Source organism: Rattus norvegicus, chromosome 6, assembly GCF_036323735.1.
Source record: "Rattus norvegicus strain BN/NHsdMcwi chromosome 6, GRCr8, whole genome shotgun sequence".
Classification (NCBI taxonomy): domain Eukaryota; kingdom Metazoa; phylum Chordata; class Mammalia; order Rodentia; family Muridae; genus Rattus; species Rattus norvegicus.
In genome coordinates this window covers 14,062,106-14,086,423 of record NC_086024.1, presented here as the reverse complement: position 1 = coordinate 14,086,423, position 24,318 = coordinate 14,062,106, and the positions used below count along the sequence as shown (strand labels likewise).

Sequence of the window (24,318 nt, the reverse complement as noted above, 5' to 3'; positions counted from 1 at the left end):
TTTGACAACAGGGGAAACTGGGAGCAGGAGAAGCCACACAGCTTGTTTATGTCAGTAGAAGCGGTTACTGGGTAGCAGAAGTGGGCTAGCAGCCCCCAGAGACGTGGTACCTAACTCGGCCTTTCTTCTTCAGAAAGCCAGAGATGACAGTGAAAGTACCAGAGGGGAAAGAAAGCAGGGAATGTTGGAGCAAGAAAGAAGTAGTGCAACTGGGGAGGGATGTTCAAGGGTCACCGTGAGAGAGAAATTCAGGAATGGCAACTGCAGCTTTTATTGTCCCACCCTTATCTCGCTCAGTTGCCTTCCTAGTGGTTGACCTTGTTCTGGGCTTTGTGCTCGGCCTGGCTCTTCCCCAGCACAACCACCTGATGACTGTGCTTGGAACAGTTAAGTGGCAGCACACAGCTTGTTGGTGGCTGAGTTGAGTGTCTGGCATGGGCTCACATTACATAGGACCAACCTGTGGCTCTGCAGAACGAGCTTTGTGTGGAGAAGGCCGTCGTGTGGCTGTGGGGGCAGCAGTCTGGGGGATAAGATTAGAAGCTGAAATAAACACGTGTCTCAACACCGCCAGACCTCCACCCCAGCTTCCCCCACTCCCTACTCCCATCCCCATTCCTTCTCACCCCCACCTTAACCACACCCCAACTTGAACTGGAGCAGTATAGTGAGCAAAGCCACACCAAGACCTGGAATGGTGTCTGCTCTGTGACAGTCTCTTGAGCTCCTCCTTGTTAGGTGTTTAGGGTTTGGCTCTTTCCCATGGAGTGGGGACAGCGAGGTGGCTGTGGTAGTGTCCGAGGCTAAACCAGAAAGGCTCTCTGGGATAAGGTGCAGTGCTCTTTCCTGGAAGGCGAGAGTCTTACAGACAGCTCTGCTCTGGTTCCTTGCTCTCCGTGCTCAGCTGTGCTCTCTGACAGTTGTGGCCAGCCGGTGGCTGTGTCACTGTCCTCGGGAGGTCTGTCCAGGTTGCTAGGATGAAGTTCCTTGGGAGTAGGGGTTGAGATACCTCCTATGTTTGTTCCTCTCCCTTACTGCCAAAGCCTTCTAACAAATGGAGCGGGCTCTGCTGCTTCCCCAGGAGCAGCCTCTCTGCTAGTTTGCTTCCCTGTTGTGATAAAACACTGACCAAAGGAAACATGGGAGAGAAGCATGTTTACTTGGCTTACAGTTTATAGTCCATCATCAGGGGAAGCCAAGGTAAGAACTGAGGCAGGCACTGAAAAAGAGACTATGGAGGGATGATGAATACTGGCTTCCATCCCCTTTTTAACCACTGAGCCATCTTTCCAACCCTTAGGTTCCCTTCCTTATACAGCTCAGATCTACCCGCCTAGGGATGACACCACCCACAGTGGGCTGGGCCCTCTTGCATTAGTTAGCAATCAACAGACATGCTCACGGGCCAATGTGATGGAGTCAATTCCTCTATTGAAGATCCCTCTTCCTAGATATGTCTAGGTTTGTGTCAATTTGGCAAAAACCACTATTGCACCCCTGATCTATCTCTCTCTCTCTCTCTCTCTCTCTCTCTCTCTCTCTCTCTCTCTCTCCTTCCCCACTTTCCTCCTCTTCTTCTTCCTCTTCCTCCTCCTCCTCCTCCTCCTCCTCCTCTTCTTCCTCCTCCTCTTCCTCCTCTTCCTCCTCCTCCTCCTCCTCCTCCTCCTCCTCCTCCTCCTCCTCCTCCTCCTCCTCCTCCTTCAGATCAAGACTTAAATGAATTGACTGCTTGGGTGCTTCTTGACACAGTTAACCTGGAGAAAAACTAGTCCCAAGTGGGCTTTGGCCTTGGGAAGGGCGATGCTTCAAAATGATGGGAAGAAGAAAATTTAGATGACCACAGTCCTGTGCCCCACTGTGGTCTGCCTCAGGTGGCTCTGCATAAAAGGCACTCTCCTTATCTTTTATGACCGTGCCCAAATGTCACAGCTATCTGTCATCACCCAGCTCTCTGTTCTGTGTATGCTGCCTTAGAGCGTAGCCCTCTTAGAAAGACATGGGGCTAGAAGAAGTAGGAGTTTGTCTGCCTGGTTGGAGTTTCAAGTGGCCTCCATGCTTCAGAGACGCATGAAGAAGAATTGGACTTGGCCTGGTCGGAATGAGTGTGGCCTCATCATGCCTTTGAGCTTTGAGCCTTCCCCTTTGGAGGTGTTTCTTAAAAACACATGTTAAGTTATGAACACAAGACAGTGCAAAGCCCATGGGAGAAGGGGAGGGAACTGTGCAGACAAGCTCCGCATGGCCTCAGTGACTGCATTCCTAGCTTTTCTGTTTTCCCATCTCTTTCTCTTTCCTATTTCGTGTCGAGTCGCCCTCCTCCCTTCCACTTGGCTTTCTCTCCTCTGGGGTGAGCTGAATGTGAGGAGGCAGGCATGACTCTGTGTGTGACCTTACAGGACAGGCAGTATGAGAGGTGGCATCCAGCCAAAGGCTGTTTCTAAGTCACAGGCCCAGGGAAATAGTCAACAGGCCTCGGCTTCTGAAACCATCCGAACCCCAGCTCTGCCTCCTAATCAATGAATCCAGCCAGGCTTCCTGGTCACCCTGACTCTGACTCCCTCCCAGAGGGGTCCACCCAGGTTCCATAGAGCCAGCACACCCTTTCCCATGGGCTTTGGGGCCCTGGCCCAGCTCCTCCCATTCCTGAGGCTGTCTCCAAGTCCAGGGTATCACGTTGACCAGAGGAAGCACAGTGACAGAGCCCCAGCAGGGTGTGGTAAAGGAAGTTGTTTTTCCTAATGGTAAACAGGATAGTAAAGCAACAATAGAAATGGGGACACTTCACGGTTTTCCACACGTGGGTCACTCTGAAGTCTGGATGGTCTGGTGGCAGTGAGTCCCGGGAACTCAGCACTGGAAAGAAAAGGAAGGTGCTTTGAGACAACCCTATGGGGCAGTTACTATACTCACTGTTACCTCATATGGTGGTCCTTTGATTCTCATAGTCTGAGTCGTGACCCCTAGTTACTCATGAGGAACAAAGGCTTATGACCTTAAGTTGCTCATGTTAAAGAAGTATGTTAACCAGCCTGCTGGGGTCTGGCTATTGCAGTTTCCCTGTGGGTGTATGTATGTCTGAATGTCTGCCTCTGTCTCTCTGTCTCTCTGTCTTTCTCTGTCTCTCTGTCTTTCTCTGTCTCTCTAACTCTGTGTGTGTATGTGTGTGTGTGAGGGTGTGTGTGCGTGTGAGTGTGCATGAATGAGTGTGTGTGTGTGAGTATGTGAATGTACATGACAGTGTGCGTGAGAGTGTGTGTAAGTGTGTGAGTGAGTGTGTGTATAAGTGTGTGTGTGAGTGTGTGAGTGTGTGTGTATGAGTATGTGAGAGTATGTGTGAGTGTGTGAGTGTGTGTGTGCTTGCAAATGTGAGAATGTGTGTGTGTGAGTGTGTGTATGAGTATGTGAGAGTGTGTGAGAGTGTGTGTGAGTGTGTGAGTGTGTGTGAGTGTGTGTATAAGTGTGTGTGAGTGTGTGTATGAGTATGTGAGAGTGTGTGTGAGTGTGTGAGTGTGTGTGTGCTTGCATATGTGAGAGTGTGTGTGTGTGTGTGTGTGTGTGTGTGTCTCCACATGGGACAGATGTATAGAGATGGACTCCATGCAGATGTTCACAGCAGTGCTAACAGTATTTGAAGCTAATGAAATTCCCCTACCAGCAAGAAATTATTCGTGCTTCCCTGAGTGTGTGGGAGCATTCTATGTTTGTTTCTTTGTTTGTTTTTTGAGACAGGGTCTCACTGTAGCACAGGCTGATTTGACGAGACTATGGGGTTAGAGTCCAAACCCCAGATCTTCCTGCCTCCTCCTCCTAAGTGTTGGGCTTACAGATGTGTGTCTGTGCTTGCCTTCTGTGACATTTGAAATCGAAGCGACTTCCCCAGACATTTCTGTGTGATTGTCATGGCCACATCTCCTTGGAGGATAGGAAGGGGGCACTGAAGTGCTTCCAGGTTGGGATGCAGAGCACAAAAGATGTGAATCCAGAGTCTGAGTGCTCCTCCCCATGCCACAGTCCAGTCTGCAACCTTCAGTGACACTGCAGTGGCCTCCCGACTGGTCTCTGTGTCTCCTTATGACCTTTCCCTGATGTCCCAGCTGGCGTCATCTCAGGCGAGTTCTTTATCTGCTTGGGATCCTGTGGTGTGAGGGAAACACACAAAACCTTATAATAACCTCTAAGGCTGGGCCAAGATCCCCCAACCCTACAGTCATATTTTGTGGCTTTGTTTTCTAAAATAAAACTATTCTACTGGATTCTTGTCCAAGCAGTCCCCTGCTTTCATGGTAGCTCTTTCCTCATCCGAGATCACTCCTAATCTGACTCTTCTCCCTTCAAGGCTTTGGAGCCAAAGACCCCACTGTTAGCCATGTCCTGAAAACTCTCCTTCAAACCACGGTGGTCTTCTCCCATTCTGGTCCTCCTCCTCCTGCGCTGATCACAGTCTAAGACGTCATGTGCTTTGTTTATTTACTGCTGGCATGTAGGGTCGGCAAAGATGGTGTTCTCTCTCCTTGTTCCTCAGAGTACTCTGAGTTCATAGAAGGATCTGGCACATAGCAGACGTTTCAGTCAGTCAGTGTCTGATGAATGAGTAAAATCATATAAGTTCAGCAAGGAGGGGGTCTCAACTCAAGCCCCAGGGCTTCAGCCCCATCGTTAGAGTAAGATCAAAGGTCGGCACTCGTTTCTTGGAAGGGCTCATATGCTGGTGTGACCCCAGGGCTGCCCATCACTCCCTGGAGAAAAGGCAAACCCGGAGAAGACAAATGACAGTGGCCCAGCCACTCAAACACAGAGCTGGGTTTACTCTCAAATCTGGCCTCAGAGCCAATAATTACACCTCTCTAAAGTGTCACTAATCCTGGTGTTTGCTCCTTGCCACGCTGACGACAGTGTGGAATCCGTGTGTTGATGATCAGCTCGAGTTCTGGGCCTTGTTCCTCTGCCACGGCATCATGGGAGCTGGCGCCTCAATCTGGTCTTACTTTCCTGGGAGGTTTTGGTGACTATGGCAGCATCCATAGAGAAATTCTCTTCTTAGTCACTTTCTTGCCTTGGCCTAAGCCTCAACTTAAGCAATGGCGGAGTTTAACTAGTCACTGGGGTGTTCGGGAGCCTGATTCCATTGTAGCTCTCTTGTCTCCAGCCAGCCTCAGTTGATGGCTCCATGAGGGTAGCTTACAGAGGAGTGTGGCCAGGGCCACTAGCTGTACTTCTTCACCAGTCTCCCTCCTGAATAAGCACCCACCCATCTGCTCATTTTAGAGAGCAGTGTTCAGATCCCCGAGGGCGGGGACATAGAAGATGCAGTGGAGTGGGAATTCATTCTTCTAACATGAGGATTTTCTGTTCTACTCATGGAGATTAGCTACACCATAGGAAATTACCATCCTGGCCCAGGCTGCTTGTATAACCATGGCGAGACCGTAAGATCACACCGTCTAGTGATATTATTACTGTTAGTTTGTGCGAGCACATTATACAACGTTTATAACAATGGTAGAGTTGCCACACAACACATCTCTCAGATCATAGTCTATTGTTAAATGTTGAAACATGATCTCGTTAAGAATTAACCCACCAGGGACTTAACTATGGCCTATAAGCTGTGTGCTAGGCGTGGTTCCTCAGCTGGTGCCGTGAAAGTGAGTACTTCTGTATCCATGTGTGTCACCCTTCATGAAGAAAAGTGAGGACAGCGCAGCAAACAGATCAGTCTGTGTGGGGCGACGGGCACACACATGACCTCAGCAGGCTGGGATAGGACAGGAGGGATGTCAGACGTGAATTCAGATGGGCCCAGGGTTGGGATAGCTCACATCCTGGAAGTAGACATCCATTTTGCCATGTAAAAGAAGATGAGCTCCTTCCAGGATAGTTAGAGATTGAATTCCATGTATAGCCGGCACCTGAAAAGAGAACGTTCTGTGAAGAGACATCTGACAGAGCCCTACTCAAACTCTCCATTTTTTTTTTTTTTTGAGTGATTCTTCTGGCATTTTCCACAAGGTCAGGCATTGTTGGAAGCCTTGTAAGCTTCAGCGCGTGTACCTCACGAATTCAGCTTTTTGACCCAGGAGGGGCTGAAATCACCATTTCCCACTGGACAGAACGGGTGGTCAGTAGCCTGCACATGAAAGGGTGGAGGAAGAATTTTTAATTAGAAAATTTTAAATTCTATACATTAAAACTGTATTTACATATTTTCTATCCCTTAATCCTCACTAACTCTTTCCGTGTTCCTCCGAATTCCCTCTCAAATTCATAACATATTCAACGATGTGTGTGTATATATGTATATATGTGTATATGTGTATATGTATATATATTTATATATACACTTATATATACACATTTGAATTTATATCTGATTTGAAACATATATATATTGATATATATATATATATATATCCATACACAGAACGTACATTTGAACACATATACATATGAACATACTCTTAACCTACTGGGTCTCTTTGCTTTTATGTAGAGGTGTCTGGGGCTGACCACAGGGAGCCTGTTGTCTCTGGTGAAAAGCGATTCTTCCCTTCTCAGCAGTTATTGGTTGCCTGTAGCTCTTCATCTAGGGACAGAGCCTTGTGGAATTTCCACTCCTACTGTGGCGTATCAACTGGTGTTGTCGTCGTGAAGGTCCAGCTTTGGCAACGGATTGTAGAGATTTGATGGGTACAGCCTCCCTGTCACATCTAGAGGACGCTATGTAGCAGGTGAGGGTCCTGGTCCCCTGGCTCTCACATTCCGTCTCCGGCATTTCCCCTGAGCCTTAGGCCGTAGGGGCTGCATTGTGGATTGTGGCTAGGCACCCCACGGTCCTTTCTCTCTGCATTTGAGCCTGTCGTGGAGCTCTGTAATAGTGTCTACCTGTTGCAGAAGTCAGCTCTTGTGCTGAGAGGTAAGAGCTATTCTTGTCTGGTATATTAAGTGTGAGGTATATTAAGAATGAGGTTAGGACTTCTACTAGGTTTTGAGACACACAGTAATGGGTGCTCCCCTCGGTCCCATGGACTCAGGGTCCTGGGTAGTTGGCTACATTTGCACCACCCGGCGTGGATTCTCTCCTACTGCACGTGTCTTAGGTCCCTCAGGCAGCTGTTGGTTACCCTAAAGTAAAAATGTCACTGGTCTGCTCTTGACAGTATCTTCCTGGCCTGGTCACTGTTGATGGCATCTACTGACCTGGTCACTGCTGATGGCATCTACTGGCCTGGTCACTGCTGATGGCATCTACTGGCCTGGTCACTGCTGATGGCATCTACTGGCCTGGTCACTGCTGATGGCATCTACTGGCCTGGTCACTGCTGATGGCATCTACTGGCCTGGTCACTGCTGATGGCATCTACTGGTCTGGTCACTGTTGATGGCATCTACTGGCCTGGTCACTGCTGATGGCATCTACTGGCCTGGTCACTGTTGATGGCATCTGACTGGCCTGGTCACTGCTGATGGCATCTACTGGTCTGGTCACTGTTGATGGTATCTACTGGCCTGGTCACTGTTGATGGCATCTGACTGGCCTGGTCACTGCTGATGGCATCTACTGGTCTGGTCACTGTTGATGGTATCTACTGACCTGGTCACTGCTGATGGCATCTACTGACCTGGTCACTGCTGATGGCATCTACTGACCTGGTCACTGCTGATGGCATCTACTGGCCTGGTCACTGTTGATGTCATCTACTGGTCTGGTCACTGTTGATGGTATCTACTGACCTGGTCACTGCTGATGGCATCTACTAGCCTGGGCACTGCTGCGGTGTGTTGACTTCCCAGCTTGGGAGGACCGTTCCTTGCTTTTTTCCTTTGACAGCTTGCACAGTGCCTTCCAAGGCTACAAGAGCTACTTCTTTAGGGGGTCTTCACAGGCAGACAGATGGATAGGCTCGCATTCCCTTCAGCAAATCAGCCTCTTCTCAAAAGTGCGTCAGTCTCCAGCTCAGGATTTGCTGTAGGTGGCCTCCTTTGCGAACTCTTTTGCTTTTTGACCAAGGCCTGCCTGTTACAAATATTAACTCAGATGATTTAATAAAGACGCACACAAGGCTTTAATGGTGGCATTCGGCCGCCTGATCTGCCCCTCAATTCTTCTCCGTCATATGCAGATCCTATTTAAAGAAGCCCATGTGTGATTACAGAGCTTGTTAGAAACTTCCAGAGGAGGCCAACCTCAGGGTCTTTTGTGACAGATCACTTTTGAAACCAAAATTCTCCAAGAAAACTCTTAGTCCTTGGCGCCAATGTTTCTTCTGGTTTTAATATCCCCTGCATTCGTGTGGAAATCTTCCATGTATTAGATGGAAGCTCATGGTCCAGTGTTGGGAGAATCCAGCGTCTAAGAAAAGAGATGGGCACCAAGAACTTCTGGGGGCTGAGGATTCAGTTTCCTCATTGTAGTGCTAAGCACACGGGTGTCCTTTGCTGTGAACACATTCCACTCTAGTCCAAAGCAAACAGAGGAAATCTCTGGGAGAATGAGAAGTGCAAATTCAGGGAACTGCTTGCCCAGGGCAGGGCAGACAGGAGGCCAGCAGCAGAGATGAGCATGGTGGGGTCTCTAATGCTGCCTTCTCGGGTTCTGGTTGGGGGCCCAGCTCCTTGGAATCCTTCCTGTTCCGCTTCAAAACTCACATATGTTTTACAAACATCCTTTTGTATGAATCGACTGTTTGATATTAAGCTGTATGAAGGCATAGATGGTAGATCCTGAAGGATCCAACAGTGGCTCTTGCTTACCCGTTTTCTTAGTGTCAAGGGTCCTGGGTGAATATCAGAAGCGCTCAGAACCTTATGCCCCTGCCTACCTGGGAAATGAGATTGCCACACACAGTTAGTAATCGAGCTGAGGTCCGGAATATGTATCACAGAGTGTAGTGTTGCGAGTGCACCAGCAGAGCGGTACTCAACTGTCTTAAAAGTGGACAGGACAGGAGCAGAGGCATTGGGCAAACCTCTGAGAGATTTGCCAGGTGTGAGGTGGGTGTCATCAGTACCTAGATTTCTCCCTACTCATAATTAACTAAGCCCTGGAAGAAATATTTGAAGAATGTTCCAGGGAAGTATGTGATTTCTAAGTTTTAGAGAAACCCAGAGAGCACTGGATAGCCCCCTTTGCTTACTTCACTCTTTCTCCATGCTGTCACCATCAACAAATCCCTAGGGATGACTCTGGCCTGCACAGGGACCCATCTGCGAGGGACAGAACTGAGGCTAGAATACATGCCAGACGCATCCTGGTCCCCTGCATGATCAGTGTGTCACCACCAACTCCACATCGTAAGTGCCGTGTTTTCAGATAGAGAGTCCGGGTCCTGGAGATGTTAGGGAAACTCATCAAGCTCAGACGGACTCAAGACTGGAACCCAGGCTCGTAGCAGAGCCCCGCACACCTCAGCACGACACCATCCATCCCACAGTAGGTCCACTTGTCCCTTCCTCATAGAGCTGTGGGTAGTTTAAGGAGAAACGATGATAGCAACCGCCCAACAGAGATATCAAAGTAGAGGTGCTGGAGATGGGACCAATTTCAAACGCTCATGCCTTAAGGTAGGCAAGCGTGTTCATTGCTCGGATTGGATAGTTCTGGAAGGTGGTTTGGACATAAATAGCAAGTCAGAGTAGCCTTGAGTCTTCTTCTTCCTCACTAGCAATGCTGGGGAAGCCCTCCAGAGACGGCTCCATCTCCACGGGTTACATGAATGGTGGAAAGTTGAGTCATGGTTCAGGCTTCTAGAGAGTTCTCACTTCTGGCTGTTCCTTCTTTGAGATGCAACCTCCACTTTCATTCCATGGCCCTTCTCCCCTCCTCCTTCTGTGTCTAGTATCTAACCCCACCCACTTCCAAGAGATGGAGGCTCTCCACGGGATTTCCTCAACAGTGCTGGCGCTGTCCTGTTGGCACAGTGCTTCTTCAGGCTAACCGCTGTCCCACTGCCATGGGATAGAACTGCAGAAGTGTCTTTGAGAGATGCTTGTTTCCCCTCAGTGGCCTGCCCCTCTATTTGCATAATGGCAAGAAAACAACACTGCCACCTAGTGGGAGCTCAAAATGTGACCTTTGTTGCTCCACCTCCTGACCTCAGTGCATAGCTGTCATTAATATTTCATAAATAAATGGGCGTGCTGGGCACAGTGTTCTTACTACAGCGTTCCTCCTGATGAGCCACCTCATGTGTACCTGACACAATCAAGAAACAAGTTCCCAGTTGGCTGACTCTTCCTTAACTGTGCCTCATGGCAGTCTGGGGAGGAAAGAACTTACATTAGTAAATAAAGATTTAACTACAGTGTAAGTCAATTAATAATCCAATCAATAGTATGTGAATTATTTTGGATAGTATTGTTTTTAACTATCTTACTGTCATAAAAACTCAAGTCACAGCCCTCACTTCTCTTACCCTGGAGAGTTTTCTTCTTGAACTCAAACCCAGGGCCGTGCACCTGCCAGGCAAGGCTTCTACCCCTGAGACACACAGCTCTAGCCCTTGGTTTTTGCGAGACAGTTTTTGGTCTGTAACCCAAGCTGGCTTTACAGTAGATCTTCCTGCCACCCGCTTCCGAACGCTGGGATCACAGGTATGCAGCACCAAGCCTGATTTATTATGGGGAGTTTTGAGCGTATACAAACAGAGCAGTACAAAATCTACATTTCCCTCAGGCGTTAGCACTTACTAATGCATGGGTTATCTCTGCTCCCTGCCACCGGTTCTCCCAAATGGATTGCTTTCAACGACGTTCCAAACAGCCCACATTGTTTCTGTAAATATATCTGGGTCTGTCTCAAAAGATAAGGGCATGTCCAAAAACTGCATAAGCCACAAAGGCATCTTCACACTTTAAAGGCACAGATTCCTTTGTATCGCCGATCTTTAATCTGCGTGCAGACTTTCCCGGTTGTCTGATAACTTATTATCCAATGCTGTCTGATGTTGACGATGGCTCTTGATACTGGGTTTGGGGACCGCCCTCCACGTTTCATTCTGTTTGTACGTTCCTCCTTCTTCCTGTTCTGTTTGCTTCTCCTTGTTTTTTCTTCCGTCGAAGAAGTGAGTCATTCTTAAGGTTTCCCACATCGTTCATTACACTGATTACATTCTCACAGTGCCTTTGAACCTGTTTCTCTGTGCCTGTATATCTTACAGAGAGGTGGTTCCTGCCAGGACTTGTGCCAGTCATACTTGATGTCTTGACCAAAAGGCTGTGGCTCCTTGAATCAGGGCAGGGTGGCCATCGGCTCTCGGACAGAAAGCGATAACTCATGTTTCCAATTTGATTTGCTCTTTCTAGGAACAGGTAAAAAAAAAAAACAATGAGTCATGCCCAAACCCCAGATGGTTGGTGGCAGGGCTGACATCTGATCCCCTTGGGATGCTTTTTCCCCATAGGTCATGCCCTTCTCTCAAAGTCGTGTGCCATGGCTTGCTTCGTTGAAGTAGTATGTCTCTATTTTAGGAAATGGACCACCAGAAAAAATTTTTTTCTACTTGTGAGCCCACTCAGCTGGGGACACTGCTGGGCCACTGAGAACAGCTTGGCTGGCACAGTTCAGTTTACAGGAATTGCCAGAGCATGCGGTGTCCTTGTATTACTACACCAGCATCCCACCCAGAACCTGGAGGCCAGCTTCAGCTATGTTTTCTTGAGTGATCATACAGAGTTTTACTATGTCTCTGAATAACCTTCCTTCACCTTAAAATGGGAAGCCTGTGTTCCCTGTTTTCTATTGGTCAAACACTCATGCCTAAGGCTGCTCACCACTAGCCCCTATGTAACTTCTGCACCAACTAATAAAACAACAGAGACTTGATCGTCTCGTTACCGTCTCAGCTCTGGTGAACACATGAATTTCCTTGTTCTTTCAGGAATTTAAACATGGTTCTTCTCAACACTTTCCCAAGGTCATTGGAGGCTATGGTGCCACAAGGTCCGGGTTGTATTGTTATCATCATCATCATCATCACATCATTTATTATTATTATTATTATTATTATTATTATTATTATTATTATTATAAATGTTAACTCATTGTTGGAAAGGATCACAGGTGACAGGCTGGAAGAGGACTTGGTCATCCCTTCCCTAAACTCTCTTTGTGCCTAAAAACAGTATTCTAAACCCTAGATAACTGATACCTTTCCTCTGAATCAAGAGTGAACAGCAGTGAGGCTGGAGAGAATCTCTCGGTTATATCTGTTCTTACTTTCCATATGAGGAACTCACAGAGGCAAGGATGCAGCCAAGAGTGGTATCTTCACATAGGCAGCTGGCGAGGTGGGTGGCGTTTCTCTCCTTAAATTCGTCTTCAATAGTCTCTTTAGCTGAGTCAAGAAATTATCCCTCCCATAGTTCAGTTCAAGAGACTTCACCAAGCTTCACCAAGTCTCCTCTTGTCCTCCCATCTAAATCCTCTGACACTAGCCCTCCAGAAGTCACAGGCCTAGCTGGCCACTCTCTGGAATGTACGTCGGTTTGGAGGACCATATGTAGGGGCTTTCTTAGAGGCGGTGAAATCTAATGAAGCCGACTGTAGACAGACTTGTTGCTGGGGATTGTGAGCCTCTGGTTCTTTATCTTGTAAATGGGCCGACAGGCCCTATCTCAGTCCCAGCTTAGTTGTTCTCAATGGTGCAACTCTAGCCTGTGGCACGCACGGCATGTTTGATCAATGGTGACCATTGTGGCTGTGGAAAGACAGAGTTGAATCTAGTCTCCATGGAAGACGGGATGAGTGAGAGTTGGGATAGAGAGCCAGTGTTTGCAGGATAATGCATGCTTTTGTTTGACCCTTAGAGTCGGGAGAGATGCTTGTTTTCCGTGAAGTATTGGCTTTTCTTTTTCAGAAGCACTGAACTCTTTGTCATATGATCCTGTGTGTGTGTTTATAGTTGATCATGTTATACATACATACATACATACATACATACATACATACCTGTATGCATGCATGCACACATGTACTTGTGCAAATAGCAAAGGGGAAGAAACTCTGAAAACCCCTACCCACCAGCTGGAATGTGGTTTCTGGCAAACCTTCACCTAGCCACAGTTTCCTCCTGTCTGAGTCCAGAAAGCAAAGTGGATTCCCAGCAGTTCATGAGAAGCACCCCTCAGGTGGCCTGGGCAGGTGCTTCCTCCTCGTTACTTTTTGTCTTGGTGAATTTTGCTCTTACGGTTTCAAGATAATCAATTTATTCTTGTGTGCCTTCTCCATCCAAATTGGATTACAATATAAATAGTGCGTGGCTGGCCCCTTGGGCACCGTGCTCGCAGGCCAGTGCTTGGCAGTCCTGGTCTCCTCCACCCCACCCCAGCCAGGCTGGGGCTGTTTGTTTATTTTCAGTGGAAGCTCTGAGTGCTGGATCGACTTCCACCTCCTTTACACACAGCCATGTCAAAACCTTCTTTGTGTTCTGGTGGCAAAGGGCAAATGCTCGAGGTTTTCATTAGCTGTGGTAAGAGTGCCAGTTCCCTTGGAGGCATAGTCCTGAGTTGCTGCCCCATGGTTAGCCTTTTAATGTAAAAGAACAGCTGCATTGTCACACACACACACACACACACACACACACACACACACACACACATTCACATACACACTCATGCATACACACCTTCACATACACTCACATACTCAATACACACTCATATACACATACTTACACACACACACACAAGATTACAGACACATACACTCATATAGACACACTCACACCCATACACATACATGTGCACTCATACTCACACACTCATATAGACACACTCACACACATGTACACATCCTCTCACATGCACATACAGTCAGTCATCCTCACTCACCGCCAAGTGTGTGTGCTCACACACACGCTCCCCCCCCCCAAGGCTTCGACACATTCCTTTATTGTTGATTCTGCTTCTAGGAACAGAAGAGCACAGCTGAGCAGTGCTATTTGGGAAACAGAGCCAGGCCCTAGGTCAATGACTGTGGCTTTCCTTTGCTGTGCCTTGACTGTGAATTGACATCTCTCTACATTTTAGACTACATTTGTCACCTCTCATTGCAAGGGGTTTTTGTTTGTTTGTTTTTGTTTTATTTGTTTTTAGTATAGAATTGAGTTTATTCAGAGTACGGGGAGGGGAGTTAAGAGGGAGGTAGGGCAGAGGAAGAGAGAGAGTAGAGAAATAGAAGAGGAGAGGAGGAGAGGAGTTGAGTAGAGGCCGGCCATGAGTACTTGGAGAGAAGGGGGAAGGGAATGGGAGAGAGGGGACAATGGGGGGAGAGGGGAAGAGCAAGAGAGAACAAGAGGGAGCAAGAGTTGTTTTGTTGTTTTTGTTTTTTGTTTTTTGGGGTTTTTTGTTGTTTTTTTTTTTGTTTTGTTTTTGTTTTTACTCTACCTCCAGTGAGGGAAGTACAAGAAACCAGAATGCAATTTAGGCTCCGCACTAGCCAGGGTCACAGTTTTCTGAGTTTCTAGATATGGGGATGCTCAATAGCTCACTTCCCCCCCACCCCCAGGTCTTGCATTTCTCCTGATGTGGCTGATGAGCGACCAGCATTAGTGTTTGTCATGTCGTGCAGACTCTTAAGTCCTACCCCAGACTCCCTGGAGCTTAGCCAACAGGGCGAAGGACTCTGAGAACAAAACTTCGGCAACAGCTTGGATGTGCAAAGGCAACATCTTCCTGGAGCTGGGCTCATGAAGGCTCGAAGAGGAGGCCCGGGCAGGACAATAGCTATACGGCTGATACTGTTTTGGGCTGCAGAGTGAGATCCTGTATCAAAAACACCAAGCTAGGCTGCCGCATCCTCTGCCTGTCGCCATGGCTGCCTACAAGCTGGTGCCGATCCGGCATGGTGAGAGTGCCTGGAACCTGGAGAAGTGCTTCAGTGGCTGGTAGACGCGAGCCCAGCAGCCCACAAGGAGGCGAAGCGCGGCAGGCAGGCGTTGTGAGATGCTGGCTATGAGTTTGACATCTGCTTCACCTCTGTGCAGAAGAGAGCAATCCGGACCCTCCGGACAGTCCTGGATGCCATTGACCAGATGTGGTTGCCAGTGGTCAGGACCTGGTGCCTCAGTGAGCGACACTGTGGGGGTCTAACAAGTCTCAATCAAGCCGAAACGGCGGCTAAGCATGGGAAGGCACAGGTAAAGATCTGGAGATGATCATATGATGTTCCGCCGTCTCCAATGGAGCCTGATCATCCCTTCTACAGCAACATCAGCAAGGATCGCAGGTACGCAGACCTGACTGAGGACCAGCTACCTTCCTGTGAGAGCCTGAAGGATACTACTGCTAGAGCACTGCCCCTCTGGAATGAAGAAATTGTCCCCCAGGTCAAGGAGGGGAAAGGGGTCTTGACTGCTACCCATGGCAACAGCCTTTGGGGCATCGTCAAGCATCTGGATGGTCTGTCAGAGAGGCCATCATGGAGCTGAACCTGCCAACTGGCATTCCCATCGTCTATGAACTGGACAAGAACTTGAAGCCCATGAAGCCCATGCGGTTCCTGGGAGACGAGGAGGCCGTGCCTAAAGCCATGGAAGCTGTGGCTGCTCAGGGCAAGGTGAAGAAGTGAAGTTGAGGAGGCGGACTCCTACCCCGACACCCTCTCTCCCTGCCTGTTCCTGCCTCCCGCACCCTCCCCTGCACCTGCCACACTGGCTACATCTTCAGGATCTTCAGTTTAAGTTGTAGCTGCAGATGGGGACCTGTGGCTCCCATTCTCATTTTAGTATTTTATCCCCGGCACCCACTTCCTTCATAGAATCTACTCAGAATAACACCTCTGGGGTGCAGGCTCTTGGTCCACATCCAGGGACGGCTCCCTGTACCAGGAGAGTTGAGAGATAGTAATTATAGTTTTTCTTAGCTCGTTGTTTACTAAGGGCCTGCTTAGGAAGAAGTCAGGGAGGGACTGTACTGTGGTATGACCAATGAGGAGAAGCTGTGGGCCTGTCTTGTCCCTGGAACCTATCCTGCACTCTTCCCACAATTAGGTAACTGGGGTCATAGTCATTCCAGTGGAGACTGAACATAACCTCATGGTGATTAAAAGACCCTACTTTCTCTCTGACCATAAAGGAGCTGCTGGCCCTAGAAGGTTGGGATCAATCTTGTATTACATTTACTTTTACGAAAATAAAGTATATGTATGTATATTAGCACACAAAAGCAACATGGAGGTTGATAGTGCCAGTTGAAACAGTCCTGTGTGGTCACAAGAAAGCAAGACATTCCTCATATCAAATGGGATAAACTCCTTGTACTTCTTGCTGTGTTTGGAGCCCTTTGCCTTGTTTTGTGGAGATGAAGTGCCCCAGGGTTTTGTCTTTCACTGTCTGAACCATGTTCCAGCTACTTGACCCTACTGTGTGGGTTCAGAACTCATTTGGACATAACAACGAAGTCTCTTTCCAGATCAGTATAATACAGGAGTGGCGGGGAATAAAACAACAAGCCAAAGAAGTAAGAGAAAAAACCATGGACATCTCTACTGGTACTGGACTCATTGCTGTTTGCCCTTTAGGCTATGTCTCTGAACTGTGTTGGGATCTAATCAGGAAGCAGTTTTCATTTTCTTTTGGTCAAATATATATTGGCGACTATTGTCCTGCTTTCAATATCTTGGCATCCGTGTCAGGATAATGTTTTGCTTGCCCTCAAGGACCCAAGAATCTACCTGAGAAGGAGATAGATTAAAAGAAAAGAAACATCACAAAGCAAGGGACTTTGTGTGCAAACCGTGAAGCATAAATGCGGTTTGGAAGAGTAGACGGGGTTCTGGCACTGAGGGTCCCAAGAAGAGAGTGGCAGGGCTCAAAGTAGACCAGAGAGCAAGCTCTATGGAGGGACCGTGGTCCAGTGAGGAGCACGGACAGACTAAGCAAGGACAAAGGAAGGGTCAGGCAGGTAATAAAGGACTCTAGATTTCCTTTGGAGGAGATTAAATGATAATCAGATTAGTTGGGATTTAGTGGGAGGAAAATCAGGAAATCAGCATTACATTGGAATTTCCTATCCAAACCCAGCTTCCCAAAGTGAAAGACAGTCTGATGGATTGAATGAATGGGAATGACCCCATCCCCCACCTCCCCCCAAGGCTCGTATGTTTGCATATTTGGTCCATGGTTCCTGGAAGTGTTTGGGAAGGATTAATAGGTGTGACCTTGTTGGAGAAGGTGTGTCACTGGGGATGGGGTTTGAGGTTTTCAGAGAATCTTAGCATCCCCAGTCTGTCTTTCTCGATGCCTCCTGCTGGCAGATGATGATGTGTGAGCCCTCAGCTTTTGTTCAGTGCCTTTGCTCAGCCATTGTGGATTCCAAGCCCAATTAAACGCTTTCTTTTATAAGTTGCCTTGGTCATGGTGTTTCATCACAGCCATAGAACAGTAGCTAAGACAGATAGGGTCTCTGTATGATATTGTCCTAGCACGCCTGAAACTTGATTTGTAGACCCGGCTGGCCTCAAACTCACAGACATCCTCTTGCCTCTGACTTGGGCTGGGATTAAAAGCATGTGCCACCACACCTGGCTATTTAGAAAGAATACCTTCCTGTTGTAAAATTTCAAATACCAAAGTATTACATGATCAGAACTTTGATTTGGCAATGAAAAAAACCTTCTGTGAACCAAATATGAGCCGATGAAACCTAGTGGATGTGGCTATAAATCAAAGCAGTCAAAGAGGCCATTGCTCGGGGTTGGGGATTTATCTCAGTGGTAGAGCACTTGCCTAGCAAGGGCAAGGCCCTGGGTTCGATCCTCAGCTCCAAAAAAAAAGAAAAGAAAAAAGAAAAAGAAAGAAAGAAAGAAAGAAAGAAAGAAGCCATTGCTCTTCCCTGGGAGACAGTGTGTATATACATAGGAAGGGACCCTGGAGACTGTATGAGATGATGATATTGTTCCTTGCGTTTACTGTTTATTGGGGTGTGGCTTATGTAGGTGCCAGCACTTGCCACACTCAAAGAATTGTGTGTTTAGGTTTGGTGTTATACTGTATATGATTGTGCCCTCAAGAATGAGGTTCTCTCTTTCTCCATTTCTCCGGTTTTCTTTCAATCTTCTGATAACATCAGGGAGGAATACCCAGTTTCGGGCTCCATTAGCGTTAACATTTAGCGTTCATTAATCTCCCGTCTTAAACAAAGGCAGACAGCTTCACAATATTATTATTTTGATTTTATTGTAGCAAAAATACTTATGGCTAGTAATACTAGTTTTCCCAAGTAGTAATACATTTCCTTCAAAATTAACACTACGTAGCCAAGTGTGGAGGGAGATGCACACCTCTAATCCCAACACTCCAGAAGCAGGGGCAGAAGCAGAGGCAAAGAGAGAGGTAGAGAGAGAGGCATAGGCAGAGGCAGAGGCAGAGGCAGAGAGACAGAGGCAGAGAGGTAGAAAGGCAGAGAGGCAGAGGGGCAGAGGGGCAGAGAGGCAGAGGGGCAGAGAGGCAGAGAGGCAGAGGCAGAGGCAGAGAGACAGAGAGGGAGGCAGAGAGGGAGGCAGAGAGGGAGGCAGAGAGGCAGAGGCAGAGGCAGAGGCAGAGAGGGAGGCAGAGAGGCAGAGGCAGAGAGGGAGGCAGAGAGGCAGAGGCAGAGGCAGAGAGGCAGAGGCAGAGGCAGAGGCAGAGAGGCAGAGAGGCAGAGAGGCAGAGAGACAGAGGCAGAGGCAGAGGCAGAGGGGCAGAGGCAGAGAGGCAGAGAGGCAGAGGGGCAGAGAGGCAGAGAGGCAGAGAGGGAGACAGAGAGGCAGAGGCAGAGAGGGAGGCAGAGAGGGAGGCAGAGAGGCAGAGGCAGAGGCAGAGAGGCAGGGGCAGGGGCAGAGGCAGAGGCAGAGGCAGAGAGGCAGAGAGGCAGAGAGGCAGAGGCAGAGGGGCAGAGGGGCAGAGGTGCAGAGGGGCAGAGGGGCAGAGGGGCAGAGGGGCAGAGAGGCAGAGGGGAAGAGAGGCAGAGGGGCAGAGGGGCAGAGAGGCAGAGGCAGGGATGGAGGCAGAGAGGCAGAGGCAGAGGCAGAGAGGCAGGGGCAGAGGGGCAGAGAGGCAGAGAGGGAGAGGGAGAGGCAGAGGCAGAGAGGCAGAGAGGGAGGCAGAGAGGCAGAGGCAGAGAGGCAGAGGCAGAGGCAGAGGCAGAGAGGTAGAGAGGCAGAGAGGCAGAGGCAGAGGCAGAGGCAGAGGCAGAGGCAGAGAGGCAGAGAGGCAGAGAGGCAGAGGCAGAGAGGCAGAGAGGCAGAGAGGCAGAGGCAGAGAGGCAGAGAGGCAGAGGCAGAGAGGCAGAGAGGCAGAGACAGAGAGGCAGAGGCAGAGGCAGAGGCAGAGAGGCAGAGAGGCAGAGGCAGAGAGGCAGAGAGGCAGAGGCAGAGGCAGAGAGGCAGAGAGGGAGGCAGAGGCAGAGAGGCAAAGGCAGAGGCAGAGAGGCAGAGAGGCAGAGAGGGAGGCAGAGAGGCAGAGAGGCAGAGAGGCAGAGGGCAGAGAGGCAGAGAGGCAGGGGCAGGGGCAGGGGCAGAGACAGTTGGATCACTATGAGTTCAAAGTCAGCCTGGTCTATAGAGTGAGTTCTAGGGCCGGCTAAGCGTTCCTCGTGAGACCCTGTCTCAGAAACATAGACCAACAACAGAAAATAACACTAAGAAAGCAGAGCTCTAAGTTGTGATACTGGCCAAGCTTTGAGAAAAACTGACATAGGGTGGGAAACACTGGATAGGGAAACTGACAAGGGTGGGTTTTACAGGGAAACAAAAAGCAAAACTAATATTGTCATTCGAAATCGTTTGGACATTATGTGTAGTTCTTGGGTTGATTTCCCAAACCAATGAGGATGATTATTCTCAGAATCTGTGTATTAAGTCCTAGGGTCAGGGGCCAGGGGATCTGTGGTGGGGAGTGGGGAGATCTGTGGTGGCCTAGAGAACAATCAGTCCATCCCCGGAAGTGCAGCAGATGTGTGGTTCCACCAGGAAGTCAAGTCTGACCTCTGCCTTCCGGGTAGCAGTGAAAAGTTACCAGTTCTAGGTGAACTGGAGTGAGGTAGAAACAAAGGGTCTGGGGGCTGCCTTGAACCCTCTCCCTTGCCCACTAACAGTCACCCAATACCTTTAAGGGATCTACTGGCAGCAGGAAACTTCTGAGCCTCCTTGTGTCTCTTGAGGAGCATGTATCTTACAGCCCTGCTAACCACTGAGGGATGACTACCTATCTCCTGGTTCCCAGGCAACCGTGCCTTCTTGCACAGACACATTCTGAGGTCTTTTATGGTGTTAGCAATGCCATGGGGACCTTGACTGCAGTCCTCTGGTGTTTCCTATATGTCCTGTGTTTCCCCCTTGCCTTCTGGGTTCCTGTGCGTGGTGCTGTGTTCCCCAGCATTTCCTGTTATGCCTAGCCCAGTCACCCAGGAGAACGTGTCCCAAGACTCCAGGAGGAGTCACAGTAATGAGATAGTTCAAGCTGCTACTTAGCAGCCTCCTCCATGGGGTTCCAAGAAAACTGTGACATCAGGGAAGTTTAGATTCCCTGCCCTGACTTCCGTTTCTGTGCCCACCCACTCCTTTTTGGGTGTCTGCTTTCAGCCATTTTCTGTTTAGCTTCCATCTGCACCCTGACTGACTCGCTGCAACCAGACAAGCAGACCTGGCGCAGCCGGGTTCCATTTCTGAGGTGTGGGGACCGGCATCAGCCCTGAGGTTCAATCGGGAGAGCGGCTATTCGGTGCATGAAGAGGTAGATGGGGATGACGGTGTCCAAGTGCATCAGCAACCAAGGGGTTCACCGTAGAGCATATCCTCTAGGCGCTCTTCCTCTCAACAGCCTAGATAGGAACCACTGTTGTCAATCAGTTATGATTGAGTTAGTTAGCAAGCTAGCTAGTGAGTTTGCAGAACTGAGTGTTGAAGATCGGACCTTGTGCATGCTTGGCCAATACGTTGTCCCTGAACTACAGCTGCAAGGTAGCTGCTGTCATTTGTCCTGTTTTACAGATGGGGAGACTGTTTGCACAGTATAGCTTGTGTAAAATACCACAGAACTAGTGCAGCCTGGTTTGAAAGCCTACAGTGTGCTATGAAGCTAGTATTTCTCAAACCTGCCCAGTGAGTCACCCCAGGCTTTGGTTAAAGTCCAGATTTCCAACTGAGTGGAGTAGCTCACGCTGTAATCCCAGACTCAGGAGACTGAGTTAGGAGGAGCAAGAGGGGCTACTAACCCCTCCCCTCCCCCAGATTCCACAGGTGAACCATGCCCATAGAATAGAGACCGAGGGACTTTCTCTGCTGGCGGCTGTAGGAACAGCTATGCTAGGCCATATAAAAGTGAAGCTCCAACTGGGAGAAGCCAGACTTCTATTAAGGCCCCACTGGGGAACACTGAGCCTCTGCCATGAGCTCATGAGCCTGGACCACAGCCCGGGTTTTGAAACTTAGCCTAATGCAGTTCTGGGCACACTTGGTAATTGCACCTAGACTGATGCTGGGCTGGACTTAGAGAGCAAACAGAGTGACTAGTAGAATAGAAACGCAATGGGAGACGGAGAGGGTAAAAGAGCTAGAGCAGAACGTCAGCCAGGGACTCTAGGCCAGGTATACACACTGGGCAAGGTTGGCGGAAGAGTAGAACGGGGCCTGTTGGGCATGAGAGGAAATTGAGTGTGAGCTGTAGGGCCAAGTGGTCTCCTCCTACCCAGGGGTTTCATAGGATTTACAGGAGGGGCAGGTAGCAAGAGAGATACCCACCACTCTTCAGCCTCAGATTAGCTATGCAGTTGAATGAGGGATGTGGAGGGAGTAACCAGAATGCATCAGCGTCGAGGTGGTGAGACCCGGTCAGGGGAGGAGAATGTGAGATGATCAAGGCAATCTTCAGAATGTTCGGGAAATGCACACACATGGTCCTGCCTTTGAATTGGAATCTCAAATTCACTACCAAGCCCTGTGGTATTTTTAGCTTTGTTATCAGGGCACAGAGGAGGTTTCCAAGGGTCATAGAATGTATCTTTCAAGTATTCTGTATGACCCAATGTCTGCTCACTGTAACATGTTTGTTCCACCAAGATACAATGAGAGGAAGTGGGGCTGCCAGAAATGGCCACTCTATCAGAGCCTCTGCCGTGGCCCTGGGCCCCTCAGGATTACCCGGGTCCTGACCATTGTGCTCAACCTTGAGTAACCCTCCGCTGTGGCTGCTCGCAGACTCGCTGGGAGACTGTGGAGAGACGTGAAACTTGGAAGTCGATTGCCATTGTGCCTCAGTGCCTGCCACAGACATTTTCAAACATGGTGCCCTCTGGTCAAGCAGCCGGCAGCATGGTCTCGTGGTCCTGATGGTGGCATTGGTGGTGGAATGGAGAATGTGGTACCATAGCTCTCAAGAAACCTGAGCCTGTACCCTGAGGAGAGCCCCAAGGCCCATACCTCTTTTGCAAAGGAAACAGAGCAAGCACTCATCCAAGTCCCTCCAACTCCTACACACGGCCTCTCAGTGTGGGACAAAGGCCCACTTTGGTGACAAAGGCCTAGAGTGGCAGTTTCTGAAAAGGCTTGTAGACACAACTCTGACAGGTCATGAGGCTGGAGAGAGCCACTCACCTTGTGTTTCCTCCGATATAGCTCCCAGCTCCACGTGTCCTTTTTATATCCCAGGCTGCCTAGAAAGTGTAAAGAAGGCAATTCCTGCCAGAGTGGAACCGAGTAGCAAAACCCTGGCTTGCAACGGGGTTGGCAGGCTACGGCCCCGTGACGGCGGGGCGTGCTCTGTCCTGGCTATGGGCAACGGGATCAGCATTTTTCTCTTCTTGTATCCTCTGTTCGTCTTCCTTCCTTGAGGCATGGGGTCGTTTGATTGATCTGGCGTACAGAACCTAATGAGCCTGACCTGATACTCGGAGAATGAGATCACAAGAGTTGATCTGACCCCAGAATCATAAAAGGCTGCGCTTTCCTTACAAGTGGCTGTTTCCAGATGTGGGCTCAGTGTGCTTGGCCTGCATTGCTGCGAACTGTCGCTCTCAGAGCTTGAGACCTGGCACTGGGGTGAGGGCTCTGCTTGAATGTGTACAGCCTGTGAGACCTTTCTGTTGTCTATCAGGATCTGAGGCTGGGTCCTTAAGGGTTGGGATTTTGGGATTGGGGTCCGTAAGTGACCTTGTGCCCACAGTGCTTTGCTAAGACACAGAGCTCAATAGAAACTAAGTTATTACCGTAGTCACTAGCCATGTGTCATCATTATACTAAACATAAGGGAGTCTGCGTCTGCTTCTCCTGGGTGGAACACACAAGGGACCACAAGGACTTCCATCACCAAGCTGCTTACTTTGGCCACTTATCAACTGTGCAACTTTATGCCATCCACTCAACCTCTCTGAGCTTGGGTTTCTTTCTTTGTAAAATGAGGGATAAGAATAGGTGGTGGTGGTGGTTGTTGTTGAATCCACACTTGTCTTTAGGATTAAGTGAGAGAATGCTTTTATAAACGCACACGTCTGCCATAATCACTGATAAAAGGCAGGAATATAATCTCTCCCCTTCCTGTAATTTTGGATAGGTTTAACCAGGGCACTGAAGAGGTAGCCGGTGAACCACATGCCCTTGGAAGCTCTTTGCGGGGTAGGAGAGAGCTGTGAGCAGCCCTTTTCTTTTCCTGAATTTGGGAAGCAGTGCAGATGCATGGTTCTAAATCCTAGGTCTGTTGAAGCCAAGACCCTTTCTTGTTGCACTGCCGACTTCTCCTCCACTGCACTCTGCATCTGGTTAGATACCCCAGGGAGGGGGAGACAGACTGAGTAAGGAAGAAGGGGGAGGGGAGGAGGGGCAGGGGAAGGGGGAAGAGCAGCAGCAGCTTGCCTTGCCTTCCCTCAACTCTACCCTTGGGAAACTTGAGAGCTGACCTCAGGTCTAGGTGATCATGTTTTCTTGTTGCAAGAATTCCTAAACAAAGCAACTCCACTTCCTCATTTCTCACCCATGTGCTCACCTTTACCTGTGTGTAAGCTGGTAGGAGGCTGTTAGCCCATTCCACCATTCCACCGCCACAATCAAAGCCAAAGCCAAGCACTCTGCTTTAATGGATGCCACCAGCAGCCATCAGCAACAGCAAAGATTGTTTACATTTCCTCGATGACGTATTTGGAACCAGGACCTAGGCTCAGCTGGAACCTGATCTGGTCCTCAAGGACAAGGGCAAGATCTTGTGCAAACTGGTTAGTGCTCTGACTAGAACACCGAGCAAGGAGGATTAAAAGTCATGAGTGTTGAGGTTGGTTTTATGGCCTGTTCCAGATATTGGTTCTGGGCTATTGAGAAACCCGCAGAAATGGATGTAGATCAAATCCACAGCAAGC

At 49.0% G+C, this 24,318-nt stretch overlaps 1 protein-coding gene and 1 pseudogene across 2 annotated transcripts in view; both read left to right on the top strand.

The window, feature by feature from the left end:
* Window positions 1-24,318, top strand: part of Prkce (protein kinase C, epsilon) — a 486,882-nt gene that overhangs the window by 118,508 nt on the left and 344,056 nt on the right. The window lies entirely within an intron of this gene.
* Window positions 14,809-17,665, top strand: Pgam1-ps7 (phosphoglycerate mutase 1, pseudogene 7; annotated as a pseudogene).